Consider the following 22,503-nt stretch of genomic DNA (forward strand, 5'->3'; position numbering starts at 1 on the left):
GAAAAAATGTGAAATGATTCATTGGGAAAAGTGGGGGTGGGGACATGTGTATATATGTGTGAAAGTGCTCCCACATACGACATTCTGAGACTCACAATCCCTTAAGCACAATTAAAAGATAATCCTAAGGGAGTCAGAGCTCTTACCCTCCCCAATGACTTGTGAATATTATTCTCTACCTGAGTATAATACCTCTTTGCCTCCCCTCCCTCCAACCCTTTTCCTAATTCTAGTGCCCAGTCCTCCTCTCATTCCCTGAACTAGGGACTGCCTTTAAGCCTCCTGATCACACGGTACTAAATAAAGATTCTCTCTCTACCTGATTGCTTCTTATGAATATCTTTGACCCATAGACTACTTTTATCCTTACTTGTAAATTGTACACTCAGGCCTTAGGATTTAGCTGACTGTCAGATGTACCTAATATCTAGTAAGCTGGTGTTAAAAAGCAAATGCTGGCCAGACAATCCTATGCTCCACTGGGAGACTTTCTCTTAATATTAGCAAGGACCAGGACTGTTACTAAGACACCAGCAGCAATACCTATGAAGAAATTTGTTTTCCACATAGTAAAAAGCAAAAGTCAGTGCTCAAACTATACACCCCCCCAGACAAAAACCTTTATAGGATGACCCCAAAATCCAGAATATAAATGGTGACTACAACTATGCAACTGAAAATATGAAACAGCAAAGGAAAAAAAAAAAATTATCAGAGGCAGCTAATAGAGCATCAGCCCTAAAGTCAGGAGGACCTGAATTCACATCTGGTCTCAGATACTTAAGACTTCCTAGCTGTGTGACCTGGGAAAGTCATTTGCTCCCAATTGCTTCAGCAAAACAAAAACAAAAACAAAATTCCTATCAGCTGAAATACAGTGGACAAGGGCTATAGCTTACTTATTAAAGAACAAACTTTCTTTTTTCTAACAAATGATAAGGCTACAAAAGTGTAAGGTACATGCATTATGAGTTGTACTTATTTTTCTGTGTTGCTTTGTGTAATAGTGTTTAGTTCTTTGGATCTTGTGCATAATTTACTTTTTAAAAAATAGTATCTTATTTTTCCAAATGCATTAAAAGGTAGTTTTCAACATTTACTTTTGCAAAATTTTGTGTTCCAAATTTTTCTTCCTTTTTCCCTCATTGCCTCTTCCCAAGACACAGGTTAAGATATAAAGGTGCAATTCTTCTAAACATATTTCCATATTTGTCAGGCTGTGCAAAAAAAAAAAAAAAGGATCAAAGGGGAAAAAGACATGAGAAAGAAAAAACAAACAACAACAAAAGGTGAAAATACTATGCTTTGATCCATATTCCCATATTCAGTCTCCATCAGTTTCTGGATGTAGATGACACCATCCATTCTTGTGGATAATTTATTTATGGATTTGTCTATATTTGTTTACTATGACAAAACAGAATTTGTCAATACAAAAAAAAAATCAAATTCTGTCATAAGACAGCTTTTCTTATTTTTCAATCAATGTCAAGTTAAAAAAAAAAGAATTCTCTATATCATAAGAGTTTGTAAGAATAAATACATATAAGTTTTTTTTGAAGGATCATGTTAGTACTTTATCTGAATACCCAGATGGATTATTTTGTTTTGTTTTTTTAAATAGCTTACTACCTAGCTGGTTTGGTCGTATTAGTGATATCTTGGTGTAAATTTTCAAAGAGGGCCTCCTCCTGGGGGAGGGTGAGCAGATACAGACACCCTCTTCCCCTATGATCTTCTAGCATGTATATGGAGACTAATCTTTGTAATGGTGTGGGTGTCAGGAACATGTCTGTGCAAAGGTGAATTAGTGCTGCCAAAATACAATGCCTAGTAATTGAGGTCATGCATGGTTAGAAAGGAGGTTTAGAAAGCATTTTGGTTCATTGACTTAATGGGCTTTTTTTTTTAAGCAGAAAAGCAAACATGTAAGGCTTCTCAAGTTAAAAGAGGCTTTAAAAAATTTTCCCAAATCCCTTTTCTTTGGTCCTCAAATCACCTGTTTAATTCATAAGAAAAAGTCAATAGAAAAAAAATTAAACATCATAGATAAAACTCCAAAAATTTTAAGAAGTTTGTTCTCACCTAAATGGCAGAGACTGTTTTACTGGCCTCTAATGAGCAGTCAAGGTTTTTAGCCAGTAGATTGTACACGCATATATAATTTGGGGCAGCCTTTTAAAAATGACCCTTTCCACTTTTAAATATTAGCCAAAACTTGAAGAGAGGAATTGAGAAAATGCTAACTCTCCTAAGGTTTGAAAAATTTGTCTAGCAAAGGTAATTGGAAGAAAGACAGGAAAATAATAGCTGATATTATCTAGCACTTTACATACATAATTTAAATTTAACTTGTAAGGCAAACCTTACTCACAAAGTATCAAAATCTTAAATATTAATTAATTAGATATTATTCATAATATTCACATATTATATTCCCAGTGCTAACAAAACCTGGCTCATGATAGGTGCTTAATGTATGTTTATTGATTGATTGATTGCCGGTGAATGAAGGCAAAGAATTAGAAAACTAGAAGGAACCTTCAGAAATTATCTAACTCATGTAAAGCCTATTTGATCTAAAACCATGGGGTACACTTAAATTCAAGCCAGTCTCCAGAGTATTTATATACATTCAGTGTCTGCAAAACTCTCACTTCCACTTCCAAGAAACTTGATTCAGAAGAGCTGATTTTTCCCAGACCCTAACAATGTCAAAGGGTATCAGTCAGAATGGAAAGTCATGTTTTGGGGCAATAATTCTCAAAGTACAAGATCTTCCTTAGACTCCTACTTTACCTGCTTCTCTGTCCTGACTTTGTTCTTTCTCTCTTTTAAAAAATATATTTTATTTTCAATATCTTTCATTGTAATCTATTTCATAGCATTTCATTGTATATCCCTCCTCAACCTCCTACATAAGAAGCCATTTCTTATAACAAAGAATTAAAAAGCAAGGGGGAAAAAGCAGTTCATCAGAATTAACCAGTAATCAACTGAGGATGACAATATGTAAAATGCCCATCCTGACAGTCCTTAAACCCCTATAAAGAAGGGAGTTATATTTCCTCCTTCCTTTGGAGTCTTCTAAGCTTTTCTTTCATAAAGACAACCTCCATCTGCTTTTCTACAATCTTAGCTCTTTTCTGTTTATTCTACCTAAAACAGAGACAGAAAATATTGGATAACTTTCCCTCTTCAGACAACCCTTTATAGACTTTTAGAAGATTAGTAAGCCATTCTTTCTTCTACTTCTTTTCTGGGTTTCAGCCTTTATTAAATACCTACTATATACTTAACATTGAAATAATAATATTGATAATATCTAACATCTATCACTTTAAGGTTTGGTGTCTTACACATTTTATTTTATATGATCTTAACAATAATCTTCTGAAGTCAGTCTATTATTATCCCCATTTTACAGATGAGGAAAATGAAAATGAGGCTTTAAAATTAAGAGACTAGACACAAAAGTAGTAAAAGACAACAACAGTCTTTGACCTTAAGGATGTAAAAGGAGTAAAAAATAAACAAACAAAAAAAATGTACTGAGAACACAAATAGGAAAAAAATTAGAAGGCAACATCACAAGCAGTTTGTAATGCATTATATTCTTCTTTAAATAGAAACACAAGAACATAGAGGATGGGGGCTAGGCACTGACAGAGGAATTGCACTGCCAAAGACCAGTTTATTCGGTATTTCAGGTTTTTTTCCCTAGCACTTTAAAATACTTAAAGGGTGCTCTTCTTTCCAGTTTTCTCAGCCTATTTTGAAATGTGGAGCTTATCAATGAATGTATCATCTTGGCATGAGGAATGTGATAAGTGCTCAGTAATTCCTTTGAGATAATTTAATCTTCTAAGAAGGTTAAAGAAAAGCTGTAAAGAGCATGTGCAAACCATACATTTTCAAGTTCAAAGTAACTCATAAAAATCAGGCTCATTGTAAACAAATGCTAGTCAACTGTTAAATGGGCCACTTATATGCTGAAAACTAGAAATCAACACAGGCTGTCTGTATAATAAATGTAATTGGTCTTGCTGCCCTTAAAAGTTTTAAAATAACTTTCTATACAAATTCTATACAATGACGTGTTTACAAAACTGTCAAAAATAACTAGTGGGACTTGAAAGACATTCTACAAAACTTAATGGCTACTTAATGGAGCTTAAAATTAAGCTTCACTCAGTCAAATTGTTTTTTAGCAATAGCAGCTTTGCTACAATTCAGGTTATTTTAATCCCTTAGGAAGCTATTTAAAAATTATTTTAATGATATATTACTTTTCCAGTTATAAGTAAAGATGTTTTTCAACATTCATTTTGGTAAGATTTTGAGTTTCAAATTTTTTCATTTCCCCCCTCCCCAAAACAGTAAGCAATCTGATATAGGTTATATATGTACAATCATTTTTAACATATTTCCTTATGAGTCATGTTAGGAATGAAAAATCAGAAAAAGAAAAAAAACATGAAAAAGATTTTAAAAGGAAACTAAATGAAACAAAAAGGCAAAAATAGTATGCTTCAATTTGCATTCAATGTCCATAATTCTTTCTATGGATAAGGATGGCATTTTCTATCCCAAGTCTATTGAAATTGTCTTGGATTCACTGTATTGCTGAAAAGAGCTAAGTCTATCATATTTGATCATCAGATAATCTTTTTTTAATATATAATTTATTTTTTAAATTTTAGAATTATAAAATTTTTTGAAGTATATATGCATGAGTAAATTTTTTTTATAACATTATCCCTTGTATTCATTTTTCCAAAATTTCCCCTGCCTCCCTCTATTCCCTCCCCTAGATGACAGGCAATCCCATACATTTTACATGTGTTACAGTATAACCTAGATACAATATATGTGTGTAAATACCATTTTCTTGTTGTACGTTAAGTATTAGCTTCCGAAGGTATAAGTAACCTGGGTAGATAGACTGTAGTGCTAACAATTTACATTCACTTCCCAGTGTTCCTTCTCTGGGTGTAGTTATTTCTGTCCATCATTGATCAACTGGAAGTGAGTTGGATCTTCTTTATGTTGAAGATATCCACTTCCATCAGAATACATCCTCATACAGTATTGAAGTGTACAGCGATCTTCTGGTTCTATTCATTTCACTCAGCATCAGTTGATGTAAGTCTTTCCAAACCTCTCTGTATTCCTCCTGCTGGTCATTTCTTACAGAGCAATACTATTCCATAACCTTCATATACCATAATTTACCCAACCATTCTCCAATTGATGGACATCCATTCATCTTCCAGTTTCTAGCTACAACAAAAAGAGCTGCTACAAACATTTTGGCACATACAGGTCCCTTTCCACTCTTTAGTATTTCTTTGGGATATAAGCCCAATAGCAGCAATGCTGGATCAAAGGGTATGCACAGTTTGATAATTTTTTTTTTAGTAGAAAAAGGGGATCTGTTTAGTCAGTTATGGTTTGAGATGCCTGTGTCATATTTAGCTGGAAATTTCTGATAGGTATTTGCTGCTGTAGGCCAGGAAAAAAAGGAAGGGCCAGATTATGAAGAGATTTAAAATACATCTAGAAGAATTTGTATTTGATCCTGGAGATTATAGGGAACCATTGGAATTTATTGAATCCCTAGGGAGGTTGCATGTGCTTTAGAAAAATCAATTTGACAGCTGATTAGAAAATTTACTGGAATTTACTGGAACAAATAAATTGTTCATTCCAGAAAGCAATGTGAGAGATATAAAGATGGTTCAGTGAAATTTACCAATAGATCATGAAATGCTTAGTGAGTTCATAATTCTAGCACAACAAACAACTCCTCTCCTCTCTCCCATTCTCAGCAATTTGTACTGCTAAGCAACATGCCATCTTCTATCTTTATGCATTATTGGTTTTAAGGAAATCAAAAGTAGGTATCCTCATTAGGAAGAGGTTGGGATTAAATAAAGCTCTGGCTACTTTATTCCCACATTTTTAATAATGATCAAAGCACATGAGAGAAGTACAAAGTGCTATCAGATGAGGGAAGTAGCTTTACCAAAAAAAGTCTGTAGCTTACAGGATCAAATTTATGCTTTCTGGCTAGCTTGGCTAGCCAGAAGTATGTAACACTTGTGCTACATAAATGTAGGTATTGGTAACTTAAAAACAAAAAAAAAAAAAAAAACAAAAAAGAGTTGATTATGAAAGAAAATTAGTGCATATAGTGGGACTTAAATATGCTTTGAAATACCAAGATGTTACATTACTCTAATGATATTAGTTACCATTTACTTATCTATAAAACATTTTTAAAGTTTTCAAAGAGCTTCATATGATTTTGTCCTTTTCAATTCACATCCTGTAGAAACATTAGCAATGGAAATTGTTAAGTAGATGAATACATTTTTTGTTAGAATTTTTCAAAGTGACTGGGAATTCTGGTTTTTGTTATTTTGTTTCCTTCTGGGTTATTATACAGTTTTAGGGAGAAGTTGTTAGAAGTCTTCCTTACATTTCAACAAATTAGATATTCAAGAAAATTCAGGATCCTGAACCACATTTTCTCCAATGGCTATTATTTAAAACAAGAACACAGATTTCAATAAGCAATAAAGGATTCCCTGTCACATTGACCCATCAGAATAAGAAGGCAAATCTCAGATTCCAGTAAACTTGAATCATGGAAGCCCCATGTCAATTGTGCCTTCTGTGGCCAAGCAGTGTTTATCAGAATACATGTCCCAATATCTCTTAGGGAAAGTGTTTTGCCATAGCAGCAATGCTTTTCTGAATGAAGCGGTTTAGGCTACTAGATACAAGGTTCAAAGCTCACCTCTGAGGGTACTTCCTATCATGACTACTGTGCCTGCCCTGATCTGTAAAAAATAGATATAATCTGTAGTACTATATATTTGCACACAACATATACTAATTACCCTGCATTTTGGAATAATAAGACATCTTAAACCTAAATGGGATTCAAAATCTCTCACAAGTTAGACCAAACTGTCTACACTGGGAAGGAGACATAATGTAGAATTACTCTAGATTATCTTATGCAGTTGGATGAACAGCCCAATAGGATAGCTCATTTATCTCGGACAGACCCTGAAGAAAGACTATGAAAGACACTATTGAACAGGATAATGGCAGGTTAGAGTGCAATTGGGAAATTGAGCAGGGCTTTCAATAACCCTAAAACTTCTAGCTGAAACAAAATTTCATCTTTTTAGTAGCAATATTTTTTCAATGATATCATATGGTCACAATATATAAGGAATTAAAATTATAGCACACTATGAGAGCAAGAAGAAGACAGGTGGTGGGTTTATCAGCAGATAATATATCATGGTATGTTACCAATAATGAATTGCTTGCATGAAGTGGTGAAAAGGAGCAAAGGACACGGGTGGATTATGATTAGAAAGTACTGGCATTGTTTCCAAAAATCAGAGGAAGGCACCCCAAACAAATTGTGTAGGTTGCCCTATAAAGGATTCAGAAGAGGAAAGTACACATAGAAGAGAAAAAGGTATAGATAGGTGGTGGAATACCATTGATAAGAACATGAATCCTGAAAAGTATCATCATGATAATCATCATTGCTGTTATTGTTGTGGTTAATAATGCCACATTTAAAAAAAAAATCTGAAATTATAGTGGTAGAACCAGTTTTTAAGCAGTGGAATTTCTAATGATTATTGGATAATGGCATCAGATGTTACTCTGACTAACAATTTAGAATCTAAAAGAACCAGGAAAGCTCAGTCAATAAAAGGGAAAATAGGCCCAGCATAAGATCCTCTGAAGCGGAATAGGATTAAGCTGATTCTATTTAGTAAGGATATTCCATATTGGAATACTACTACGAATTACACATATACAAAGAACTAGCCTACTGGAACCACAGTTCCTGACTAATTTGACAACTTTTAATAAACATTTATGAAATGTCCATTATGTCCAATACACCTAATGTGCAAAGGAAGATATAAAAAATAAATAAGATGGTAAATAACTGTTGTTAAATAACTGGCTAGTTAAGTAAGGGAGATTTGAAAAGTAACTGTAATATAAATTTGAATGCAAATGCATAAGAAAAATATAAAGCACTATGAAATCAGATAAGTCTTAAAAATTTAGATGAAATCCAAGTGGTTGGAACATAAAGAGTATGCTTAAAAATGTTCTTCCCTATTGTACCTAGACTATATTGTAACACATGTAAAATGTATGGTATTGCCTGTCGTCGGGGGGAGGGAATAGAGGGAGGGGGGGTAAATTGGAAAAATGAATACAAGGGATAATATTATAAAATATATATATATATATATATATATATATATATATAAAATTAAAAAAAAAAAAATGTTCTTCCTTTCTTTCATTCATTCGTTCTGAATGGAAAAGATGTCTAGCTTTCTTGTTTAACCCAGTCCAACATTCAACATGCCTTAGAAAGTTTTCTTAAATCAGATCTAAGTCTCTAATATTCTCATTCAGTGCTTTGCAAAGAATACAAAAAGTAACTGCTATTAAACAATAGTAGACATTTTATTAAGTTTGAAGACAGTTATTAATTTAGCAATATTTTTTATTGAAAATTGCAATCTGTGCAATGTTATTAATTTAGCAATATTTTTTATTGAAAATTGCAATCTGTGCAATATCTATGGTTCTGCCATTATAAGAATTAGGATTAAAAAAATTGTTATATGGCATAGTTTCTTATGTAAAACAAAGTTGAATAGTAAAATTATGCATAGGGAAAAAAAAAAAAGATAATGTTGAAGTGGATATTAGATCTACTCCCATACCAAAAAATGCATATACTTTTACCCTAGAACTTTTTTAAAGGTGCATATATTTCTACCCTAGAAAATTTTTAAATCAGTTAATCATTCATATGGAAAGTAATCTGAAAACTATCTTCAACAGAAATAATGAAATATACTGTACTGCAATACAGACATTAAAAAGTGAATTATTTTCTTTACCTGAGTGACCAAATACTCCACTCTTTATGTGGTCAAACAATGCTATTATGCATCATATGTCATTTGGACCTTAATTCAAGATAATATTTTTCTTTTAAATCCTTCAGAATTTGCTTGCTATTAAAAATGATTATTTTTTGAAAACCACAAAGAATTTGTCTTCCCTTACACGAACTAATGCTGAGTGAAATGAACAGAATCAGAAGATCGCTGTACACTTCAACAACAATGCTGTATGAAGATGTATTCTGATGGAAGTGGATATCTTCAACATAAAGAAGATCCAACTCACTTCCAGTTGATCAATGATGGACAGAAATAACTACACCCAGAGAAGAAACACTGGGAAGTGAATGTAAATTGTTAGCACTACTGTCTATCTACCCAGGTTACTTATACCTTCGGAATCTAATACTTAACATGCAACAAGAAAATTGGATTTACACACATATATTGTATCTAGGTTATATTGTAACACATGTAAAATGTATGGGATTGCCTGTCATCTAGGGGAGGGAGTAGAGGGAGGGAGGGGAAAATTTGGAAAAATGAATACAAGGGATAATGTTATAAAAAAAATTACTCATGCACATATGCTGTCAAAAAAATTTATAATTTTAAAATTAAAAAAAATAATAATAAAAAAAAGAAAAATCAGAGATTTTTAGTGTGTTATATATCTCTTTGGCAGTCATGGTGAAGACTATGGATCCCCAACTTAGAATAATCAAATACACGAAATAAAAATACATAGAATGTTACAATTCATTATTATTTGTATAACAAAACACAAAAGAAACAATTTTTTGAATTATAATTATTAAAATTTTAAAACCACAATCATTTAAAAAAAAAAAAAAAAAGAATTTGTAATTTGTCTTCCCCTCTACATAGACCTATGATACATTTGGCATTTCTTTCCTCAAACTGAAAATAAGTCTTTTTGACCCAAACAATGAAATCCAACACTTTAAAAACAACAATGATGTTTTCAAATTTAAAGTTACTAAGGAAACTTCTAAAATGTTTGTAGCTTTGGACAGTTTTATTGTGTTTTTTTTTTTTTTCTCTTACTTGTCATCTATTTTCAAGCCCACTTCACTATTCACTTGACACTGATTAGCTGGAAAGGGAAAAAAAAATCCATCCTTGTCCTCCAGCTGCTAACAACTTGCTATCACTGAACCCCAGACATTAACAAAGAAGATTACAGAAGAGAGATGATAAAAGACTGTGGGAGGGTGAGAGAAAAACATCCCTTATAGCATAATTCACACATTTTTCCAAATCCCCAGGCCAACCCAAACAAAAATCGCTAATGAAAGATAAATAGTTATCATCTAAGGATGTCAGTCCAAGGAAATGCAGAAGATCAAAATGGTATACTTAATGGAGTCTGATTATTTGGAAACTATCTCAATTAGCAATTAATACTTGTAACTAATCAGCCATTATAACCTCCTAATTGGTCTCCTAGTCTCTAGTCTCTCCGCCCTCTAATGTGTCTTCTACAAAACTGTCAAAGTAATCTTCCTAAGGGAAAAGTCTGAAAATGTCACCTTTCTGTTCAAAAACTGCCTTCCTAAGTTTCCTATTTATGTCTAGGATAAAATACAAAACTTGTCAGGCTGTCTTTAAAGTCCTTCCAAGTGTGGCTTCAATTTGCCTTTGCCATCCAATTTCATATTACTCCCCTTAAAGCACACTATTCCAAATGGACCACCAGCTGTTACCTGAATTAGACATTCCATTTTTCAGCTCTCATACAAGCTGTCCCTCCTTGCATGGAATGTACTTCATTCCTCATTTCCATTTTTTTCTTATCTTCTTTCAAGGCTGGCACCTTTTCCAGAGAGCCTTTTTTTGAGATCTGAAATTGTTACTGCTGTCAGTCATCAAATTATGTGTGTACTCTATTGTTCCTTGCCCCACTTTCTCAAGTTCCTTGAAGGTAAGGACAATTTAAAAAAATTTTTTTTTAGTCTTAGCATCTATCACAGGGATTTAACAAGTTTGTTGAATTGAATTTTTTCCCAAAATTTAAAAAACAAAAACAAAAACATACCATAAATCCCCTCTAAAAATTTTATGAAAAGTTCAAACAAAATAAATAAGTATCCTAGTGTTAATATACTTAAATAATTTATATGAAACTTATAAAAAATAGTTCTTCTTTGTTATTCAAGTAGATTCAAAAAAGAAGCTGGCCTTGATGTCATTTTTCCAGTCATTTCAGTAAATAAGAAAGGGATTCTGTGATGTAAAATTAGGTTGTGGTAAAGGGCTTGGAATGGCATTTCCCCTTATATTATCAGCTAATTATTTCTTCTAAAAACTGCAGAGTTCAAAGACCATAGCAGATCAGTAGTTAAAGAGCAGCTTTGCTGCTGCCCTCTCAAAGGTGAGGGAAGTAGGGCATGGGAAATTCATTTTCAAAAACATTTTGTTTCTTCCACATATAGGGATGGGAAGAAATGGTTCGAAAGGTCAAAAGTGCCACAGGGCTCCAAGTCCTGTGCAGCACACACATCAAAACATGAATCCCAGAATTCCCCCAACTACAATAATCCACCACCCTCCACCCACCCACACATGCACACAAATGTACACAGGTTTATATGTATGCATATATATGTGTGCCACAATTAAAATATCTTTTAAATGGTTGAAAAGTACTCTTTACTTAATGAAAATATAGTTCATAGCTACTATGTTGTTTGATTAGACATCATAAACAAAGAGCCTCATGTCTTATATTTCAAAGTTAACCAAGCACTGAATTAAAGGTCTTGCTTTTTCGGTGATGTCTTTTCATACCAGTCTATTGCCTTAAGCTTTGTAGAAAACATGCTTAATGAGAACATCATATATTGTTTTCTTAATAAGAGGTGAAAAATGATCATTAATAACAGTTCCAAGAAAAGCTAATAAAGCCAGAAAAACCTCATTAAATTAAACTAAACAAAGAGCATTGACTGCTGAATGGAAGTATAAATTCCCCATCAAAACACTCATAGTATTCTTATGTTAAGTCACTTAATTGTCAGCTTTGGGGTGGGATGGAAGAAATTAAGGAGGTGAAGAAAAGAACATGAAAGACCATCTGGCTTTGGACGTAGGGTTTTATAGTTAAAAAATTGGGAACATTAATAATTTATAAAGCAATTACTGTTTCTGATGATGTTTTCTTAGGAATATGTTGTAGTTAAGTAATTTTAAGTTTAACTATATTATATTTACTTGAATCAGATAGTACAATTATTTTTAAATAGTCTGTATTGGGCTTGTCTTAAAATGAACTGTCAAGTATCTCAAACCCAGTGGTAATTGGAATGAACAATTAACAAAAATCTAAGATTCTTAAAAAATTTAATTGGGAAGATCTTTGTATTTTGGTTCATTTTGTTTGTGGAGAAAGGCTGAGAAAGTGAGGTTCAGAAGTCTCCTTCAAAATAAAGCCTGCCCCCATTACAATGAGAACTGCTAAGACCAGATATCTCTTTTTATTTCCTTTTCCTAGGTATTTGTAAAAGGGGGAAATCACTTGGAGTCTGAAGGCGCTAGAACATTTTCCTAGGATGATTTATACCAGAATATTAGATATAGAAGGAAGCTGAGGTATTATCTAGCTCAATTACTTTAATGAGGAAAATGAGGCACGAAGCTATGAAATGATGATTTACCCTATGTCTCAGAACTGATTATTGCCAGAGTTGGGTCTCTAATCTTAAGTCTTTTGACTTCAAGTTTGGTCATCTATACCCTCTAATGTTGATTATAACAACAAAAACAAAAACAATAATTTCATAGGGCTTTTTTAAGTTTGGAAAATTATAGATATAGTATATCATTTGAGCTTATAACTCTGTGAGAAAGGCCCATATCTACACACTCTATTCTACCACCTTCTCTCTGGCTCAGTTGGAGATGATTAATTGAAGCTTATAGTTCCATGTGGACTTCAGTAACCATCAGCTACAAGTAACAAGCTTAACTAAGATCCTTTAATTGTCATTATTAGCAACTACTAAGTCCCAACCAGAAAATGAAAAATATGTGAAATTCAAATGATATTCATAAACATTCTAATTTGCTGAAGACAAAATATCTTACCTAAATGCAACAAATGAATGAGAGGTTGAATCTATTGAGTTCTAAGGTTCTTTCAGGTTTAAATCCTATAATCTATATAATAGAGAGTCTGCTGACTTCCTGGGGTGAGTAACTAAGATGTAAATAAGAAACTTTCAAAATTTATTAAATCTGATGAACATTATTACCCAGTTTTGATAATTCATGGAGGCACAAATGGTTACTGTTCTCCAGGAACCAGGAATAGTTGTCAACTCCTTCCCTACCCTACATCCCAGGTTATCTATTCCAAAAACCAGCTGCTCTGAATCTGTCCTAGGCTCTCAAAGGCATATGCTTGTAGCACCGTCAAATCTAGAATGCAGGTCAACATTCTGTGCTGGAAGCAATGACCCAGCACTCATATCGGCCTTCTATCTTTTCTTTTTCTTGAGGCTACAATTTTAAACATTAAAAAGGAAATGTTATGGAGACATAGGAATAAAGAAATAGTTGTGGGGGTACAGATTAAAATTGGCAAAGAACCATCAAACAACAGACATTAAAGAAATAGCACAAGAAAAAATAAAACCTTTTAAAATAATTTCTTCGTGTTTGGAAAAAACTTGACAATTGATCATACCAATGTGTTAGCAGGTTTTTATTTTAAATTTTCATATTCTAAGTGAGGTGTTTCAAAAGCCATTTCAGTGGCTCATAACCTTATAAAGAATAAGAACACTTAAATATTTTGTCCAAAATAGTTAAATGTTCTTGGTAATATTTATGCAAACACTCAATCCATTCAAAATAGTCCATTTTCCCCATAAGTGAAAAGCAGTTTCTGAAGGACATAAATTTTCTTTATTATTAACTTTTGCATATTTTCCTCTAAAGGCCTAGCACATGTAAAATGAAACTACCAAGCACTGAATATAAGTTGGCCATGTTGGGAAACATGCATAAAACCCCCAACATTATCAAGTATTTAATATTTACTATTTACTATACATACAGTAGATGTTGTGATGATCATGGTAGTAAACAGAAAGATGTAAAAAGCAGTCTTTACCATCATGACCCTCATAGTCTATCAGATGTGAGCAAGTAGACAACCAAACAAATGAAATTTGTAAGCTGTAGTCAAGTTTTTAACAAGCTTTCCATGCCTCAAATAGGGATTATGCTGTATGATTACTTCTACATGACAGTGATCATACTGAGCAATTTAACTGTAAGATGAAATGCTGTGAAAAGAATGCAGCAAAGGATTTTGAAAGTTTTGGATAAAGCTCTCACCAACATAAAGAATACTTTTTTTTCTAGAAACACCTATATGTGTGTATATATATATATGTATATATATATATATATATAGCTATTCATTATGTGCAAAGACAAAAGTATCATGAAAAGATGTCACCATTGCTAGTATGTTTAACATGTTGCTGAAAAGACTGTGACAATCAATGATCTTTCTACAATAAGCACTGTTTAGTAAAAATTATCAGAAAATATTTCTATATAATTTAGTTTTGTAAATAATGAATAAGAGGAAGATTGGACTTAAAATTCTGTTGTGGGATCATAAAGCCAGAGATGGGAAATAGTTTAGAGAGCATCTAGTTCAAGCTTCATCATTTCTCCAAAGGGGAAAAAGATCTAGAGAAATGGAATGGTTTTTCCAAGATCACCCAGTAACAAAGACTAGCTGCAAATCTAGGTATCCTAATGCCAAATATGTGGCTCCAGGCTGGGAAACTGAATGGGTATGAGGATTTGAATCACACTTTCTGACTCCAAACAATTCAAAACAAGGACCAAACCAAAAGTGTTTCTGCTCCCAAGAAGCTTAAATTCCCCAATGCTTTTTTCACTAGCTACTCACATTTAAACGTGTGGCTTTTGTAAAAAAACAAAAACTGCTTCTGTATGGTCACATTTTAATCAAAATTATTTAAAATACCATAGCAAGAAAAGATCTTCAGAGGTTAAGTTTTGTCCCTTCTATGTATTTACAACGAGCAATAATTCGGCTAAGCTTTGGAGAGAAGAGAGTACACTCGATAACAATTACTCTTTTCCTGGAATCATAGATGGAACTGTTCCATAACAATGTCTTGCTTTTATGCCTCACTCTTTGGCAGATACTCCAACCCCTCCTTAAAAAGGCTTAAAAAAAAAAGACCTTTGAACTTTATAAAATTTCTCCCTCATTCTTAGTCATCTGCCAAACAACTTGCAGTACAAAGAAAAGGGAAGAGGGATAGCTGAAGAATGCATCTGTCTACAATTCACAATGTTTCAACCACTCAAATTTTATGAAGCAATGTTTGGGGTTTGGGGTTTTTCTTGAGAGGGAGACTTGTGATTAAGGTCAAGGCCAATTAAGCTTAGTATTCTGAAAACATATTATATACTGTGAAACACAGAATCTGAGATTCAGCAGACTCCTGAGTCTACTATTTTATGGCTGTAAGGGAAAAGTCTTTAAGAAAATATCAATAATAAATACTTATCTATTTCAGTTAACTCTCAACTGATTTGCCTTGGAACATGTTTTTAAAGTTTACAACATTATCACTTTTTATTAATTTTGTCTATTGTTAAGGTCTATAAAAATAAATCTAGTTCCACTTGTTCAATGACAAAGAGAGCTATCTACACCCAGAGAGAGGACTGGGAACTGAGTATGGAACACAACATAGCATTCACACTCTTTCTGTTATTATTTGCATGCATTTTGTTTTCTTTCTCAGTTTTTCTTTTTCTTCCTCCTTGATCTGATTTTTCTTGTACAAGAAGATAACTGCATAAACATATATACATATATTGGATCTAAATATATATTTCAACATATATAACATGTATTGGACCACCTGCCAACTAGGGGAGGGAGTGGGGGGAAGGAGGGGAAAATTTGGAACAAAAGGTTTTGCAAGGGTCAATGTTGGAAAAAGTACCCATGCATATGCTTTCTAAATAAAAAGCTTTAATTAAAAAAAATAAAATAAATCTAGTTTCATTGAAATCAAGACTATATTTTACAAAAATTCTCCTAAAATGAACCTTCATAAAGAGATCACTACATTGGATGCTTGCCAAAAATTTCCTAGAGCATTCACAAGAAAAAAATCCCATGGACTTTGATACTATTTTTAAAAAACCCATAGGAGAAGACTTTTTGAGAGTTCCTTTGAGAGGAAAGAGCTCAAATCACTCAGTACTTAAAGAAATTAATTCAGGCTACTCTCACTAGAAGGTCAAATGCTGAAGCAGGAGTTTAAATACTTTGGCTATTGAGGATATGGGATTCATTAGGAAAAAACCTTAATGCTAGGAAAGTTTGAAGGCAAAAGAAAAAGGAATGATCCAAGGATTAGATGGATAGACAGTGTCATGGAAGCAATGAGCATGAGCTTGGACAGACTTTGAGAGATACTATAAGATACAAAGACCTGGCATGCAATGATTCATGGAGTCACAGAGAGTCAGACATGATTGAACAAGTGAACAATAACAAAAATTTATCCTACATCCCTAGGGTCTCCCCCACCAAAAAAAAAATGCATTAGCCACTTACCTGTCCCCCCCCCCCCAATTTGGAGATAAAGTGAAAGAGAGAAATACTGTAGTAGAAACTCATCCTAGAAGCCAGAGGACCTAGATTCAAATTTTGCATCTGACAGAAGTTTAACTCCTCATTTAACTCCTCAAGTACTCTAGACAATTCTCTAAACGGATTAATTACAGAGAAGGAGTTGACCTGAACTGTTAGAGGGCCATTCCTCACTTGAGAACTACCTACACCAACGAAATAACAGGCTTAATCCATCCCTAACTTTTTCCAAAGATATAAAGAAGAAAAAGAAAGAAAAAAAAAAAAAACAACTAAAGCATAATTCCTCTCGGTTTCTCTACTTCTTTCTTCCTCTGGAGTATGGCAGTTGGCATAAGGATATAGTTAAAAACACACACACACACACACACACACACACACACACACACACACACATACACACACACACACACACACACACACACACACCCCAAAGGAAATAAAGGAAGAAATCACATTTATTAAACTAGGATTAAGCATTACTCAAAGATACTGCTGGGTCTTAAGAGGAGAAAAGAAGAATTGAAGAAATAAAGGATAAAAATATAAGAAAGTAAAGAGAGGAGGAGAAAGAATACATAGAAAAAAAGCAGAGTGTGGCCAAATATCCCTCAATTTTTCTTGGTTTAGGCTGAATTATTTTCCTCCCTCAAGCTATAATTCACCTCAAAACAGTTGCTGGTTTGTTTATTGGGGAGTAGGGAGGTGAGGGAAAGAAGAGATGGAGAAATTTGACTATTCCCAATAAGGCTCTGACAGTGAAAATGGTTTCTATGAATGCTAGATGGAATACGGCCCAGAGAAGACTTCCTTTTCAGTTTAAATTGAGCTATTTCAACCTAAAACTTTTAAGATGTAAATGCTTTAAGAAATGATTTTTGATGAAAATGTCTTAGAACAAATCTTTGAGGTTACACACATATATACAGATATATCATATATATGTATGTGTGTGTGTGTATATATATATATATATATATATATATATATATATATATATATATATATAGTCTTATTTTTCACCCAAGTTCACTAAAATCTCCAGATTTTTGATACCAAAGTTGCTGTCTTTTCCATATGTGTGAAGTCTATTTTCTAGATCCAAGCATAGGATTTTATATTTATCCCTATAAAACTGCAACTTACTTAATATGGTTCATCATTCTGGCCTTTCAAGATCGTTTGCAATCTTGAATCTGCCATCCAACAATTTGGGTATCTCTTCCAGTGCTGTGTCATCTGCATTCTGGATAAACCTCAGTTTTATGGAGCACTTCACTTTTGATGATTTTGGACTTTAGTATTCTTGACACTAATATTACAGGACTATGCTGTTTTTGTTTTTGGTATTCATCTTCAGTTCACTACTTTTGTTCCCACTTCTTTCTATAGTTCTTTTAAAAACAGGATTTGTTTAAAGATCTCTCTTTAGAGAGTTCTCAGTGTGGCTATATTGATTTCTTTAGCTAGCTCCCTCTTTCCTTCTTGTCTCTTCTATGATTTGAAATGTTATATTGGCACAGTATGAATACTCAAATAGTAGTTGCAATGATATTGATAAGAAATGCTTACTATAAGTTATTTTCAGCCTTAGAATTAGGAACTTCAGTTTTCTAAATATAACCTTAACATCAAAAGAGTTTGTATTATGTCTCACAGGTTGGAATAAGAGTAGACCTCACAGTCTTTCTGTAAATGCTGATTTTCATGCCTAGACAACTAATAAAAGTTCTTACATATTTTTGTTTAGCCAAATTCTACAATGAAATAGCACAATATAGGTTTTAGGGCAACAGGAAAGGTAAGATTGTGATAGATAGCTAGAAGGATGAATCAAAGTGAAATGACACTACAGGAGACTTGTGGAGATACTGACATTTCCAGCAGAAGCCTTTAGTTTAGTTTCATGCCTGGATAATATATTAAAGGGCAAGACTCTTAAATACTTACAATTTCTCCTTTAAAAATAAAAAAAGTTCTTCCTTCCAACTTTTTAAAAGAAAAAAGCCCAGTCAGAAAGATCGAAATAGGAAATGTTTGGGAATAATGACTCTGAAATTAAAATAGCATTAAAAAAGTTGAAAGTGATCAAAAACAGGTTAAAAAGAAATAAATATGATCACTATGTACAAAAAGGTAGCAAGGGGAGTAGATATTGGCTGAAGTAGGTTGACAGTCCTTTGGGTCTCTAACCAAAGCACTCTTAAAGCTTTAAAGCTCCAATTCCACTAATGTGCCATAGGAGGCATCCCAGGTGACCATCTGTCTTATGAAATCACATTTGGAGAAAAGTGTCTTTGGCAAGTACCCAAAACTATCACAGTTTTTCTAACATGATAATGTGTTAGTTACATTACCAGGTACCATTTATGGGGAAGGTAAGGGTACTACAATCAAGAATATTTGCAACACCAAATTAAAAGGTAAGTATAGTTTAGGTCAGAAAACTTAAATGCTATTTTTGGATGGAAAACTCCATAATAATTTGAACAATAATACTATTACCCTTTCACCTTTAAGAAAGCCCCAAATGGATTATTTATTTATTTATTTGTTTGTTTGTTTGTTTTTTAATTAATTTTATAATTATAACATTTTTTGACAGTATATATGCATAGGTAATTTTTTACAACACTATCCCTTGTACTCCCTTCTATTCTGAATTTTTCCCCTCCTTCCCTCCACCCCCTCCCCTAGATGGCAGGCATTCCCATACATATTAAATATGTTATAGTATATCCTAAGTACAATATATATGTGCAGAACCAAATTTTGTTGTTGTTGTTGTTGCAAAGGAAGAATTGGATTCAAAAGGTAAAAATAACCTGGGGAGAAAAACAAAACAAACAAACAAAAAAATACTAACAGTTTACACTCATTTCCCAGTGTTCCTTTTCTGGATGTAGCTGATTCTGTCCATCATCGATGAATTGGAATTGGATTAGCTCTTCTCTATGTTGAAGATATCCACTTCCATCAGAATACATCCTCATACAATATTGTTGTTGAAGTGTATAATGATCCCCTAGTTCTGCTCCATTCATTTTCCAGTGTCTAGCCACTACAAAAACGGCTGCCACAAACATTTTGGCACATACAGGTCCTTTTCCCTTCTTTAGTATTTCTTTGGGATATAAGTTCAGTAGTAGCACTGCTGGATCAAAGGTATGCACATTTTGATAACTTTTTGGGCATAATTCCAGATTACTCTCCAGAATGGTTAGATTCTTTCACTACTCCACCAACAATGTATCAGTGTCCCAGTTTTCCCACAGCCCCTCCAACATTCTTCATTATTTGTTCCTGTCATCTTAGCCAATCTGACAGGTGTGTAGTGGTATCTCAGAGTTGTCTTAATTTGCATTTCTCTGATCAATAGTGATTTAGAACACTCTTTCATATGAATGGAAATAGTTTCAATTTCATCATCTGAAAACTGTCTGTTCATATCCCCAAATGGATAATTTATAACTTATTTCAGCAAAGCCAAAGGCAACACGACTGGTTCCAGAGAAATATTTCCTCACACATTGCAAAATAAAGAATATGGTCATGTAGTCTTTTAGAGAACCAGACACTACAGGGTTTTAGATGTGAAGTTGAGATGAAGAATATACTTTCCACTACTACGCTACTCTAAACCTCTGCCAAACTGTTCTAATATTTGTCTTCTACATGTATAATCTCATCTTCCTTCATTCATATGCTATCCTCCTCATACTCTCTACTTTATTCCTGCTCATTCTTCAAGGCTCAAATTAAGTTCCCTTTTTTTTTCTATTACAACCCACCCATTCTTTTTGTATTTTCTATGTCTCTTCTTCCTTTCCTTCTTTTTCTCCCTCTCCCCTTCCTCTTCTCTCCCCTCCCTCCCCTCCTGTCTGTCTTTTTCTCTATGTGTGTATGTGTGTCTATCTCTCTTTCTGTCTGTATATCTCTTTCCCTCCTTCTCTTTCTGCCTCTTTCTCTTTTCCTCCCTCTCCCTTTCCCCCTTCCTCTTTGTGGGATCACACAATTGAACAAGTAATAATAACTGCAATGTTATAGGAAAAAAAAAAAAAGTTCTGGAATTGGAATTAGGAATGCCTTGATTTTAAATCAGAGTGACCATGGGAAGTCACTTAGTCTTTCTAGAGTGAATGAGGCTAATGATACCTGGAGTAACTTAACAAGGCTATTGAGAGACTCAAATGAAATATTTATGTAAAGCATTTTGTCTCAAAGTGTTCTATAAAATGGCAATTATCAGTGTTACTATTAGTTATTTTTTTACACTATTACTCTATATCTCTTCCATTTCTCTAATATACAAGAGCTTTGTGAGTACCCCAAGCCCTGTTTACCTTTGATTTGGCACTCTAGCTCTCATTGAATTAGTAATTATAAAATCTATTAGCAATTTTTGTTTATATAAAGGGTGTCCCAAAAATATTAGTTTAGCTTTAGTAATTTAAAACTTCACTAACTTTTTGGTGATGGTATCTGTGTATATGTGTGTGTCCTGCTAAAGTCCCAGTTCCCTTAACACTTTTACATATACACAAATGAGTTCATGTAACAAGTTCTCTGATAATATCTTTAAAATAGAGATGATGTATAATTCTTTTATGATGCATATATTTTGTCCAAAAGTCCAAATTCTAAAGCTATGGAAAAACTGTCCTAACATTTTAGTCTCCACAATTTGTTAAGACTTAGCTTGTAGAAATGTGGCATTTTTCAATCTCTCTTTAGAAATAACCAGTAAACTTAAACGAATATGTCAGGTTCTCATTCCTTTAAAATTAGATCATTGACAAATGCTAGGCCTAAGGCTGGAAAAACTTAGCACAGCTCCTTATATTGAAAGAACTGGTGACTTACCCAAAGATTTAAGATGTTATACAAAATTCTCTAAAGGGCATTTGCTTCAAAATATGATATTAGCTCTTTTAAAAAAATGTTAGTTGACTTTTTACTCTTTTAATGGCATCTTTTAGGAATGAATTTTTTGAAAAGCAAAACAAATTTGAACAAGTGAAAAGAGGTGAGAGGAAAAAAAACTGGGATAAACTGCAATTGTTTTGTGTGGTAAATAATTACAATATTTCCAAATCATATAAGGTAAATAATTGTGAGAAGTAAACATATAAATACTTTCAGATCAGCTTTTTAAAGTTAAAAAACAGATATTCTCAAATACTTTCAAAACCCGGTGAAAAGATAAAAGGTTTTTTTATGTACTTTCAAGTTCTGGTTCTAATTTAAAGATTAATTTCTCTTGTTAGTTTTTTTTTTTTTTTTCTCCAATGAAAAAGTATTTGGCCTTTACAAAGTACCTGGGATTTACAAAATGTGTTATTACTGCTCAGGTGTATCCTATATCACCTATACATAAGGAAGTCATTTCAAGCTAACAGAGACAAGGAAGGGGGTGGGGAGCAAGGAGAGAGAAAGTAAAATAAATTAAGGGCCCCATATTGAAGAGTATTTTGCTAGTATCTTTAAACCCCACAGATCTGAACATGCTCTACAGTCTACACAGTATCATTTTTAATCAACCCCTACACACAGCTATATGTATCAATTATGAAAGCTACAATTCAACAATATACAAATATGTTAAATAAGCTGAAATTCCTTAATGAGAAATGGAAAAAATAAATATGAGAGGGTCAGTTCTATCTATTTTACATTCACATTTCATTAAGGATGCTCACTATTAACAATAGCAGGAACCTTAATCTAAGTCATAGGATCACTTATTAAGTATCTGAACACACACACACAAATCTGAAAAAAAATTAATTATATTTCATGTAAATGGATAGCAAAAAGCTATCGAAATGAACTTAGTATCAAACT

At 33.1% G+C, this 22,503-nt stretch overlaps 1 protein-coding gene across 17 annotated transcripts in view; it reads right to left on the reverse strand.

Moving 5' to 3' along the window:
- DISP1 (dispatched RND transporter family member 1) overlaps nucleotides 1–22,503 on the reverse strand; it is a 243,168-nt gene that overhangs the window by 40,294 nt on the left and 180,371 nt on the right. The window lies entirely within an intron of this gene.

This window comes from Sminthopsis crassicaudata, chromosome 4 (assembly GCF_048593235.1).
Source record: "Sminthopsis crassicaudata isolate SCR6 chromosome 4, ASM4859323v1, whole genome shotgun sequence".
Classification (NCBI taxonomy): Eukaryota; Metazoa; Chordata; class Mammalia; order Dasyuromorphia; family Dasyuridae; genus Sminthopsis; species Sminthopsis crassicaudata.